Source organism: Eubalaena glacialis, chromosome 7, assembly GCF_028564815.1.
Source record: "Eubalaena glacialis isolate mEubGla1 chromosome 7, mEubGla1.1.hap2.+ XY, whole genome shotgun sequence".
Taxonomy (NCBI): Eukaryota; Metazoa; Chordata; class Mammalia; order Artiodactyla; family Balaenidae; genus Eubalaena; species Eubalaena glacialis.
This window is the reverse complement of record NC_083722.1, coordinates 21,821,313-21,833,574: the sequence shown is the minus strand read 5'-3', so window position 1 is coordinate 21,833,574 and position 12,262 is coordinate 21,821,313. Positions and strand designations below refer to the sequence as shown.

Here is a 12,262-nt window from a genome sequence, read left to right as displayed (position 1 = left end):
TCTTGATGTTTATACAATTACATTTACTAATATATTTAACTATAAAATTCTTATTTGGAAATAATTTCAAACTTACAAGAGATTGCAAAAATAAAAATACTAGGGGAACACCCTTTACCGAGATTCACCTTTTCTTAACATTTCACCCCATTTGTTTTTATTATTTTCTCCATGTATATCATATTTTTCTGAGTCATTTAAAGTACATTACATAAACCTTCCCCCTTTTCTCCAAAATATGTCAATGTGCGTTGCCTAAAAAAAAAACAAGGAACCAACGCCTGAACAGGGACTTGAACCCTGGACCCTCAGATTAAAAGTCTGATGCTCTGCTAACTGAGCTATCCAGGCCCTTTTTCCAACTTCTAATTCGTGCTATAAATAACCAAATTCCATTAGCAATTTCAATGCCCAGGAAGAGCTGGAGTAATCCATGGCTTCAGAAAAACCAGGGTCTTCCAAAAGTGTGGCTCAACCACTTGAGTCATTTACTCACCAAGCAGACCATTTAACCTCTGCACTGTACGTTCAAGCACACTTTTTAACTGCTGGGAGAATGAAGATTATTCCTAGAGTCAATTATTGCCGAAGGGGATTCGCAGATCTGGGTAGAAGGACCCTCGGAGACCGTATTTACTTCTCAGATATGTTTGAAGAGAAGATGCACAGGCTCCCTCACCAACCTGTGGGGGAATCCGGAGGAGATGACCATTTTTAGGAACGACTGGAGTAACTGAGGAGAATCTTCCAAAGAATGAAAAGATGGGAAGAAATGAGGTTCATAACCTGGACCTAATGCAGGAGAATCAAATCTGGTTGTACCCTTTGGTATTTTCCCCTCAGTTTCAGAAATGGGATGTCTGGGTTCTTCAGGGCTAGGGGGAAAAAAATCCAAGACGTCCTCTAATTTTCTCCTCCACATTTTATCTAGAGGCCCACTCCTCCAAAGACAGGAATGACTTGGCAGTTAAGGAAATAGTGCTCTTGTTTCATTCAGTGTTTATTGGTTCATGAGACAGTTTTTGAGCACCCGTAGAGAGATCATGGGGACAAACATCCCAAAGCATAGGTGGCACAAGAGGAAGAGAGGAAGTGCTTAGTTTCATGAGGACTGCCTAACCCAGGACTACTTATTTTTGAATCAGTAATCCTTCTATTATTTAAGGCATTATTTATTGTGTTTTCTATACATGAAGCCAAATGCAATCCTGACCAAATATGAAGAAAATAATGCATAAAACTCATATATTACCCATAATACTAACCATTATGAAATAATGTGTGTGTAAATGTCATTTTATTATATAAGTTACACACAGAATTTCAGAAATTAAATATAATGTGACAATTATATACCTGGGGAATAACATTTAGATATTACTAAATGTGGATCAGAGGTCATTTTGACTTGACCAAAAAAATACAAACCATCACACCTGCAGAATATTTTTCCCCCCAATGTCCAAGTAATGTATAAAATAAACATCCTTTCTATATCTCTGAGCTTCATGCAATTTTAGGTACTTTTTCTGACTCTCAAGGTCATTGATAAGATAAAAATCAGACGTGGAAGAAAGAACAGGATGAGAGCTCTGGTGAGGGCCTAGGGATGGAGGAGTGGGCAGGAAGGGATGATAATCTTGATTTGGGAAAGGATGGAGACAAGTTAAGCAATGAGATTATATGTTGCACAATTTCTCTGCCAGATAGATAGGTTTCTTTGCCTTTACTCAAAAACATCAGGCCTCATCCCATTTTATCAACTTTGCCCTTGCTATTCCCTCTACCTGGAAATATCTACCCCAGATATTCACATGAGTCAATCCTTTTATTCATTCAGGTCTTTGTGCAAATGCCACCTTCTCAATGAGACCTTCAATAATAACACTATTTAACCATGTCAAAAATCTCCCTCACATCCCGTATCTCTTCCTTGCTTAATGTTTCTTTATGGCTTTTACCACCATCTAGCTGTCTGTATATATTAATTATGAGACAGAGAAAAGCAGTCCTGGACATCCAGGAGCTGACCTGGCATTTACAGCTATGTCTTGATGTTTTCTTGTTGAATATAAACAATTTCCCAGAACATCAATATCAGACAAGACCTCTCTAGTAAATTAAGACAGAAACAAGATAACTCCATAATCGTGCCTGAACACAAATGAAAACATGAACATTGTCCAAGCCACAGAATACCAAACATTTCCCTCTCCCACTTCATATAAACGACTGCTGCTTCTTTACTAATTCCAGCTCTATTTTTACTCTAGTTTGCCCTCCCTTTAGATAAGATTTAAGATATCCAACCATAGAATTACCCCCACCTCCTGACAGTATACAAACCACTGCAAAGCCATACTTCCTTAAACCCTCCCCCAAATCACCTAACCAAAGCCCAAATCCTATAATCAGTTCTTTCTAACACTCTTTGACTGAGACACTCCACTGTTCCCCTGGTGTGCATTCTCTCTTGCTGCAATAGTTAGTAAAACCAACTTTTTCAGTTGCAGGTGTGTCACTGGCAGACTTTGGCAGGAGTGCGTTTTGGCACTCATTAGCTTGGGGTACTGTCTGCCCCCAGCCCCCAACTGCTCCATTTCTGTATCCTCGGACCCAACTACAGAATCTGAGTATACATTAAATAAATATTGTTAAATAAATAAGTGAAGAAAAAAATAAATCGAGTCAGCTTTATCCATAAGAAAGCAAAAAGTCACATTCTTGGGAAAGGAAGGTCAAGAAAGCAGCAAATAATATTTTAGGTACTCAGTCAGACAAAAAATTACAGACAGGTAAACAACTAAAGTAAAATCAACTCCCCTTTGGCCATTGTCCATATACAAAGTAGACTGCAATAACTGATTTACACTTGGTGTCTACAACGCTGGGAGCCCTAACCATAGGAAATGGAAACAAGGACAGTAGGAACTAGCTTGACACAAAATGAAGAATAAACAACAGAGTAAAAACCTCTCACCTTTACCACTGGGGGCTGGGGGGCTGGGGTGGAGAGAGAGAGAAACTATTTGTTACTCGGTATCGGCCATCAAACCTTTTAACTCGTGTATCTATTATCCTGTATCACATAATACATCGCATCCCCTTTCCCGAGGCCACTGGGAGGAAATTAACGGGAGAAAAGAAATGAGGGAGATAAAAGCCAGTGAAGAGAAGATATGGAAGGAGAAGTGAAGATTATGGGGAGAAACACCGGAAGAGTGTGCAATATGCCCGCCTCGTACTCTTAGACGGACAGTTCTAATGTTTAAATAGGTTTATTTTTATTATTATTTTTTAAATAGGTTTATTAAAGGAGGGTTTTAGCCCTTCTCACGGGCTCTCTCCTTGCCTATGTTACTTGTTATTTTATTGTGGGAATGAGAGAGCATGAACACCGCGGGAAGCAGGCTGAAGCGGTCTTCGAAACCAGCGCTAACTCTGTTCTGTGGGCTTTTCTATGATTTGTGAAATTCCCACACCATGGGAACCGTCGTGGGCCGTGGCCTGGCGGGCCTTTGGGAGGCAGGCAGCGCGGTGCGGGAGGGGTAAGGGGACGTGTGGTGGGAGCGGCTTATCAATACCCCCGGCTCCCGGGCTCTGGGGCTGACTTAATTTTGTGCCATAGCAACAGCCTCCAGCTTCCATCAAAATTTGTCTTTTTGCCTCTTCCGTTTTGCGATCAGTTGAGAGCCTGTGTTTCACCACACGTATTCTGGATGTAATACGAATCTCATTGGTTGTTAATTACAGCAGCAGAGTCTACCACCCTTAAAAACGAACATGTCAGGATGGCCGAGTGGTCTAAGGCGCCAGACTCAAGTTTCTACTTCCCGAGCTCGGGGTTTCTGGTCTCTGGTAGGAGGCGTGGGTTCGAATCCCACTTCTGACATGGGGTTGTTTTGTTCTTATCACGCTCAAATTCTGCAACTTCTGTGAGTGAATCACAACCACCTCGTAGGAGGCGTTGCCAGATCTTACCCATTACCATCCGTATTTCACCCTTCCTAGACCAGTGCGATTTAGATGTCTGCTCCCTCATCACGCCCGCCTTCCCTCCCTCCTTTCCTTTTCTTTCTTTCCCTCTTTCTTTCAATAAAAATGGCATGTTTATGAATATCTACATGGAATAATACTAATATATCAGTATTAAAATGCATGTCTTAAAATATATATGAGGTGATGGTTATAAGTTCCTATATTCAGTATTTTAACTGTTCTGTAAGGATAAGTTTTGAATATTCTTCCACACCTCTCCTGCGTGTCCCTCCCTCTCCACTGTCCTCAACTGACTCTCTTTTTTTCTTCTCCTTCCTCTTTCCTTTCTTGCATACCTTCTCCCATCACGTGTCTTTGCTAGTCTAAGGGTATGGGCTGTGAAATGAAGGGGTTGGATGTGATATATTCTATGGCCTAAGGTAAGAGAGATGTGAGAGGCAGAAGGAGTAGAACAGTGATTCTCAACCAAGAGTAATTTTAAAATCAAGTTGTTTTTATAGACAGAAGGAAAGAAAGAAAGAAAGAAAGAAAAAGAAAGAAAGAAAGAAAGAAAGAAAGAAAGAAAGAAAGAAAGAAAGAAAGAAAGGAAGGAAGGAAGGAAGGAAGGAAGGAAGGAAGGAAGGAAGGAAGGAAGGAAGGAAGAAAGAAAGAAAGAAAGAAAAGAAAAGGAAAGAAAGAAAGAAAAACTTGCCCAGGTCCCATTGCCCCTAAGGGTGGCTCTACCTACCAGAGCCTAAATTATTTGTTAAATATATGTTTTATTACTTTAATTTTTTTTTTTTTGGTAAATCCAGCAATTCATATGTTGGATCTTCTTTGCTTTTCTTTTTACATATCATTTTCTACCTAATCCTTTTTGAAATTTTAGTTCTGTTTTTGTTGTTCTCTTCTGATATTCTCTATATTGTTTGCTGTTTTTCTCATTGTCAATTCTCTTTTGTGCTTGTGCCATATATATATATTTATATATATTTATAGTGTGTGTGTGTGTGGCTCTTCACCCTACTGCATGCTGATATAGCCCTTGGACCTGGCCTGTATGGGTTTTTGAGCTCTTTGGTTTCCAGCTGGGTTAGGTCAGTGGGAGTCCCAGGAGAAGATATGAGCGGCAGGTATTTACTTCTTGTCTCTCTCCCTGCAGGTCACTTCAGATGAGCTGCATTCCTTGACTGGAGACCACACCTCATTCAAGGTAGCCCTCTCTACAAGGCTCTCTTCTTCTGAGTTCAAGTAATTACACTCTCTCCATGCCTCCTCAGGTATAGGAGTGATAATACCCCTACTGTTACTAGTGCTGGAGAACTACACTCTCCCTGGTGGTTTTTCTCTAATTGTATACATCTTTATAAATAGTCCTTATATTAAAAATAAAAATGAGTGCTTCCTGAATGTCTCAGTATAAATTCCTCTAGCATGCATATGCTTTAAAAGGTTCAATATTACTAGAAGGCTTATTGTGAAATACATAAGTCTTCTGTCCCCTAATTCCTCAAATTATCTTGTCTAGATGCCACCAAAATTAACATTTTAACTGTTTCCTTCTTGGATTTACAGATCTCTACTTTCCTAAATAATATGTATAACTGCTATTATTGATTAATCAATTTAGATATTATCTACTTACTTTCCATCATGTTAATTAGTTAACTGTTTTACACCACCATCACCCACTACTCCTTATCCTTCCAAAATAATTATGTTTCAGCTTTTGTTTAATTCAACATTTATTGTTTATGTCATATTCCTATGAAAGTATTACACACAGCATTGTTGTGAGCTATGATTGTGTTTCCATTCTTTACTGGATGCTAATAATTGCCTAAAAAGGCAAACTTTAAAAAGAAAAACTTTAATGTGCCTAAGTTCCTTCGCATCTATTGGTAATTGCTAATTCTTCCTTAACTGCCAAATAGCTTTCAGTAGAGCTTTCCACAAGATCAATCAAATCAGGTAATATATCAGTTCAAATAGTTTTTTTGAAGCTATTTTTCCAGCTGACCTCTACTTGTTTGCAGTCTGAACTGGTTGCTCTGTGGACCTGCTGCACAGCTGTCATCTGAATCTTCTCTTTTCTCACCTGTTTATAATCTATTTTTTGTTCGTTTAATTGCTCCACTGTTTTAGTGGAGAGTGTTCTCAAGGGTTTTTTGTTTTTATTTTTTTAGGTTATAAAAATAACTCAAAGTCGAGGTAATGGTGAAAAGAGCCTTCAATATGCTTATCTGTTATGTTAGACTTTCCCAACTTACATCGGTTGCCCCATACATAGATTCTTAGTATTTTTACCTTTCATATTTGAAAGTCTGGTTTTTTTCAGTCCTGCCAGCAGGGTAAAGCCCTAACTGGCAGAGATCTGAGAGTAAGGTGAGGAAAAAGAGCTAGGCATTTCACCCTTCAGCGTTCCTATACACCAAGATGCTTAATCTCTCCTGATCTCACTATGGCACTCAGATCCTCATCTGTAACAGTCTAACCCCATTCTTTATTTTCTTTGAAGAAAAAATCTCCAGATTTTTTCCTGGGTGGTGGAAGGCCAAACAGTCAGTATGTATAAGTGCAGAGAATTTAGGAATCTAATTGCTTCTCAAATTTTAGACAATCTGCTTTAAGTTTCCCTTTAGCCTCCAGTACATAGTGCTCTCAGTTCCAGAGCTTTTTGAAGAATCTTTGGTATAAATCAGGTTGTTTCTGTGAAGTCTGTTACTATTTGTCCACCTGTTTTTCAGCTTTAATGTTTCTTGCTTTTCACTTCTTTTGTGTTCTTCCCACAGTTGTGCTTTAAAAAATCTTTTTACTATAGTATCAGTGAGCTTTCAGAGGACATACAATAAAATATGTAATTTCTATCTCAATATCTTAATTTAATATGGATAATGTTTGTTATAGAAACTCCATGTAATTTCTAACCCATCTAAAAATTTTAAGTTGAACTGAATCAAGCTAGCAATGCTTCAAGTTATTCCAAAATTTGATGACTATTGGAAAGCATACTATGACTTAAAAGCATAGTCTTCAAACCAGTACATATTGTTTCAAGTGATCTTACTTTACTTTACCAGTGGTCCCATGGCAAGGGAAGGTTTAAAAGAAAAGTATGCAATCCATTATTCTTTGGTAAAACACTTCATTTCTGATGGCAGATTTCCAAAGCACCAACAAAACTGACCAAAACTATGAGAAACATCTGGCAATAGAAACAGACCCTCCTGGAATCCATACAATGGTAGTCCAACAAAGTGATTCAAAATTAGCTGAACTTAATATAGTCAAAGGAAATGACACACAAAATTAAGAATTTTGACTTAAAAAAAAACCCACCTGAAAATAGAAAAAGAAAATATAAACTTTAAAACAAAACTTTAAAAAATAATTTAAGAATGTAATGGATGGGTTTTAAAACAAATTAGCAAAATGAGAATTAATAAACTGGTAAGATGAAAATATCCAGAATAAAAAGGTTATTAAAGGAAAACACAATCAAGAAGTTGAGAAGGCGTAACACATTGACAGTTAGAGCCAAGAAGGCAAGGAGAGAAAAGATTGGAAAGAAGCCACATTTGAAAAGATAATGACTGCAAATTGATCTGAATATTCAAAAAGCCCTACTACAACCAAGCTGGATAAATACAAAGAAGACCACACTTAGACATATCTGGTAGCCAGCCTCCAAGATGTCCTCCCAGTGATCCCTGTGGGGATATGATACTTGGGGAATCAGTTCAAATGATGTTATCTGGCTACTGATATTGTGGTGAATAATAAACTGTCCTTTGTCTCTCATCCAGGAGTCTCATATCTTCTGCCAGTATCCATGAAACTGTAGTAGGCTAACTTCTTAGCTTAGAGTAATTATGATTTCTTTTTAGTGGTTTGAGTAGTTAAGTTCTAGTCTCTTAGCAAGTTTGATGATTATAATACAATAATGTTGTCTACATCATTTATTTATTTTTAAAAGAAAATTGAAGTGGCCATTTCACTTTATAAAGGAAACTGATCTTTTTTTTTTTTTTTTTTTTTTGGTAGTGTCTTGACCATTTGGTCTATGGATGATGGATCAGAAAATAGAACTTTATGGTTATGTCTGTGGATTTTTTTTTTGTCAGTGACAGTCCACTATTCCAGATGGGGAACTGGGCAAAGCCATTTAAAAACTTTTTTTATTAAATCCTTTTTAGGCAAAGCCATTTCCCTCCACTTTAGTTCTTGTTCTCATAGACTAACTTCCTCCTTTCCCTATCCTCCCAAAGAAGCTCCTTCTTTGCCAAGCAAGAGTGGTCACTAAAACTTATTTAGACATTTTTGGTACTGCCTTCAAGTCTGTGCAGATCTTATATTTCCTTGGTTCTCTGGATATTATTAATCTTTTAGTTATTAGAGTCCAAACTTATGATCTTTCCTTCATCAAAGACTTTGTTCACATCCAAGACCAGAGCCAGTTTTAGTCTCCTCCCCTGTGACCAGGTGCTGATTTAGCCATATTCACATCTTAGCTTTCAAATGCATAATTTTAGCCTATTTAATTTTAAATGAATTTGCATTGCTCTGAAGTAAAAATTCTTAGAGACAAAATACTCTTAACAATGAGAAGTAAGGTTTTAAGTGGGATTCTGCAGACAGAGTATACTAATGCCTCTAGTATGTTAAGGAAAAAGAAACAACTGCTCTCCAAGTGATAAGGTGTTGTGGTGAAACTAGCCCAGGATTCCAGAGCCCAGGGCAGCTGTGCCTTGTCCAAACTGAGGAGATGCTGACTGACCTCCTGCAAGAGCTATCACTGGCCCTTTCTTGATTTCCCACTAAATTCTGCATGGTGCCATTCTTCTCCAAGCGATTCCTAGCATTCTGTTCTTTTTCCAATTTTCTGCCACAGAAGTGTAGACATTGTGTTGTCATCCTAGTACAGAAGCCAGGACCATTACTTCCACGGCTGGGTTCACATCCAGTTACCTCACATTTTTCTTCCAGGAAAGGATCACCAGCCTCTTCTCCTATGAATCAGTTACTTTTACTCATAATTATGGTTTCCTAAGGAATGCACGGAAGTGACATAAGAAACAGTTATGGCCTGAAACATTGGCATTATTAGAATGAACTCCCCAAAACTAAGCAAAGCATTCAAGCAAAAAAAAAAAAAAATTTTTTTTTTTCTCATTGTGACAGACCACATTTCTTATGAATGTCTTATCTGTGACTGTTTATCTTTGGACCCAGAGAATGACCCATGCACACATCCGTTTCTACTTCTGCCTTATTACTGCATTCTTATTAGTATCAATATAATCTGTATATCTCCTGACCCAATTTTGGGTGCTTAAAAGTTCTTATTTAGAAGTCCTGGGCTCTAGTAACAGCTCTACTTACAATATGTAGCCACTCCAAGGAATGAGAATGACACTTTCAACTTTGAGAGTGACAGAATCCACTTTTCCTCCCATAGGATTTCAAGTATAATTTAAGCCCCAACAATTCTCCCTGATATCTGGCTTTCTGATTCTTTCTCTTCTCCTGCTATCATGTATATACACACAAAAGATGGGTAGGATATATAATTTTTTCATCAAATCACTGTTGACACACGTGGGGATGCTTATGAAGAAGCTCCTCAAATGTAAACACCAGAAAGTAGAAATATCGGCAGTGAGAAATGTAGGGACCTCGTATTCGCTGACTGTGGAGAAAACGTTCAATTCATACAGGAATGGACCGACTGTTGGCAAGGGCATCCAGTTGGTGACAAAACATCCGCGACTCTGGCGGGACTCGAACCCGCAACCTTTGAATGCCTTGCTTCCACACTAGAAGTCCAATGCGCTATCCATTGCGCCACAGAGCCCGACAACGCACGGGCCTTGGCTGGCTCCCAAAGACTGTTGATTATTTATTTGCTTATCAATAAATACAATTCGTGGAGATTTAATCTGTTCCAGTCACCGTGAAAGTTCAAGAAACACAAAAACAAGTAAGACAATGCAAGGGACACGCAGTGCCCAGCATGGGGGAATTTCTGAGCCTTTCAGTGACTAATGTCATTCGTTGTCATGAAATAAGAAATAGTTTGTCCAGTTTCATTTGGTCTCTCCAAGTCCACTCTCGGGACGGTTGGCTTCGCAAAAATGGAATTTGAGGAACTTCCAGCAAATGACGTTGGGAGATACTGTAAATATGTGGCCAGCCCCACAACTCCCTTTCCTCTAGCTCCAGTCTGGAGTTCTCTCTTTCGATCTGGTGGCCCTTCTTGTTCGTACTTGTGTTCTTTTTGTAAAAGATGAATTCGTATGTTGTTTTGCCAATGGGCTCATGGAGCAACGCAATCCCACTCTCGCCCTCTCTCTTGAAGGAGAGGACTACCGTTTTTAAATGCGTCCAGGGAGCTTTGGAAAGATCCCAGGTTTTCTAACTCTGGAATTTTCTTTTGGTGACTCTTTGCGCTGAGATCAAAAGACACCTTTTTATTCGCTGCCGCTTTTCTGTGAGACCGTATGGTCCAGTCGCACTGGCTCATTTAGCGACCGTCGGTCACGTGGGTTGATGTCTTTGAGGACAGAAAGGGATGAATTACAGGTGAGGTCATTGAGGGTGAAACTCAAGTGCGGGAGAGTCCAAGATTTGTTGACCCGGAGCAGGCGAGTGGTTGTGATCTGAGAAACTGGAGGAGGGTTGTGGAAGGAAGAGAAGGAAGCTCAGGCCATTTCATTTCGGAAATGAAAATAATTAATTCTGAAAATTACAAGACAAAACGCGATCTCTGAACCGACTGTCTGCAAAAACGCAAAGCAGAAAAATGACGTGTTAGACCAGAGCTGAAGTTTGAGTTGAGTGAAAAAGTTCTTGCAGCCCTAGAGCCTAGGAGCCTGGGTATTGAGAGCCTGTGCGTTCACACCCGCAGCCCACTCCCCCATCCTCTCCTCCGGGCCGTGGTTGCTCTCCCAGGGCTCGGCTTCTTCCCAGGACCACGCCGCGCATCACTTCCTTAGTTCCTCAGCTCCTTCCGGCAGCCTAAGGACTGGGGAGGTGGGAGGTAGATCTGGTCAAGCTTCCTTGACCACAGAGTTTACACTCCAGCCTCTTGTCTTTGAGGATGTGTCGGTTCAAGTCCAAGTTTCGGGAACTGAGGAGACGCGGGCCGGAGCTGAGTGGCACCGCCAGGCAGCCTCAGGCTTGGAAATGCTAGTGGGAGAAGGACCCGGAATGAATGGCTCTCGAAAGAATCGGGGTCGTCTGCGTTGCTTTCACAGCTAACCGGTAACTGACTTTGATAACAGTAAACTGGGTTGCCCTTCCCCTGGCCCAAAGGACTATTCGAAGTCTCACGTGCGGGGAATGCTGGCTGAGAGTCGGTGGGGAGCTGACCAGCTCTCTTCCTTACTGAAAAGGAGGATTCAGGGACGGTCTCCAACCCGCTCAGAAAAAGTTCACTTCTCTGCTCCTTAGTGAAGCACGCGAGAACGTACCGAAGAGGGAAGTCCGCGGCCACAGAAGAAAAGGCACAATCCCAGAGAGCAAGTTTTCCAAAGAGCCGGCCTTAGCTACGTTCTGTCACGCACAAAGCTCAAAGGACAAGTAGAAACATGTAAATAAAGCTATGTAAAATTAAGTTTTATTATAAATAGAGTTGATTCTGGGTTTAGAGATTATGTGGTTCGTGAAAGGAGGTTTTTGAGCCAGCTTCCTGTTACGGGGAATGGCAGGGACAGTTAATTTAGACTCCCAATCCCCATTCTGGGAATCGAAGTGTGTTGCTAGGACACAAACAAGTAAATACCAGCACATTTTCAGATTACAAGGGAAAAGTTTTCTCAAGTCCATATCCCCCAAAGTCTCATTCGTAGTTAAATTTCACCAGCTTCTCTTTTCCTCTGGTGTAACAGGAGTAATTATTCCCTTCTTTATAATCTCACAAGATGTTATTTGTTCCTGAAACCATAGCACTTACCAAATACAGTCATTTCAGCTAATTTTAAGCTTGATAACACTTGAATCAGTAATTGGTTTTGTAAAACACTGTTCTAGGGAATTAATATTAACTGAAGAAAAACATTTGGTGCACAAAAACAATGATGGTATTTTTAAAAAATTGATAACAGTAGCACAGCAGAAATTACATAGCTGTCCAACAAAGGGGAATATTTCATTAATTCTTACTTCATCTGAATAATGGAACATTACAAAGCCACTAAAATAACATTTAGAAAGCTCCTGAAAAAATACTGATATAATATTCAATTAAATTAGTAAAATACACAATTTAGAGAGATAAAAGCAG

At 39.6% G+C, this 12,262-nt stretch overlaps 3 non-coding genes across 3 annotated transcripts; 1 reads left to right on the top strand and 2 right to left on the bottom strand.

Moving 5' to 3' along the window:
- Window positions 1-278: 278 nt before the first annotated feature.
- On the bottom strand, window positions 279-351 carry TRNAK-UUU (transfer RNA lysine (anticodon UUU)). The gene has a single exon. It is a non-coding gene; the product is annotated as a tRNA-Lys (tRNA).
- A 3,434-nt stretch (window positions 352-3,785) lies between these two features.
- TRNAL-CAA (transfer RNA leucine (anticodon CAA)) lies at window positions 3,786-3,892 on the top strand. The gene is made up of 2 exons: window positions 3,786-3,823; window positions 3,847-3,892. It is a non-coding gene; the product is annotated as a tRNA-Leu (tRNA).
- A 5,852-nt stretch (window positions 3,893-9,744) lies between these two features.
- TRNAR-UCU (transfer RNA arginine (anticodon UCU)) lies at window positions 9,745-9,832 on the bottom strand. Its single transcript is given in 2 exon segments — window positions 9,745-9,780; window positions 9,796-9,832. It is a non-coding gene; the product is annotated as a tRNA-Arg (tRNA).
- Between the last annotated feature and the right edge of the window lie 2,430 nt (window positions 9,833-12,262).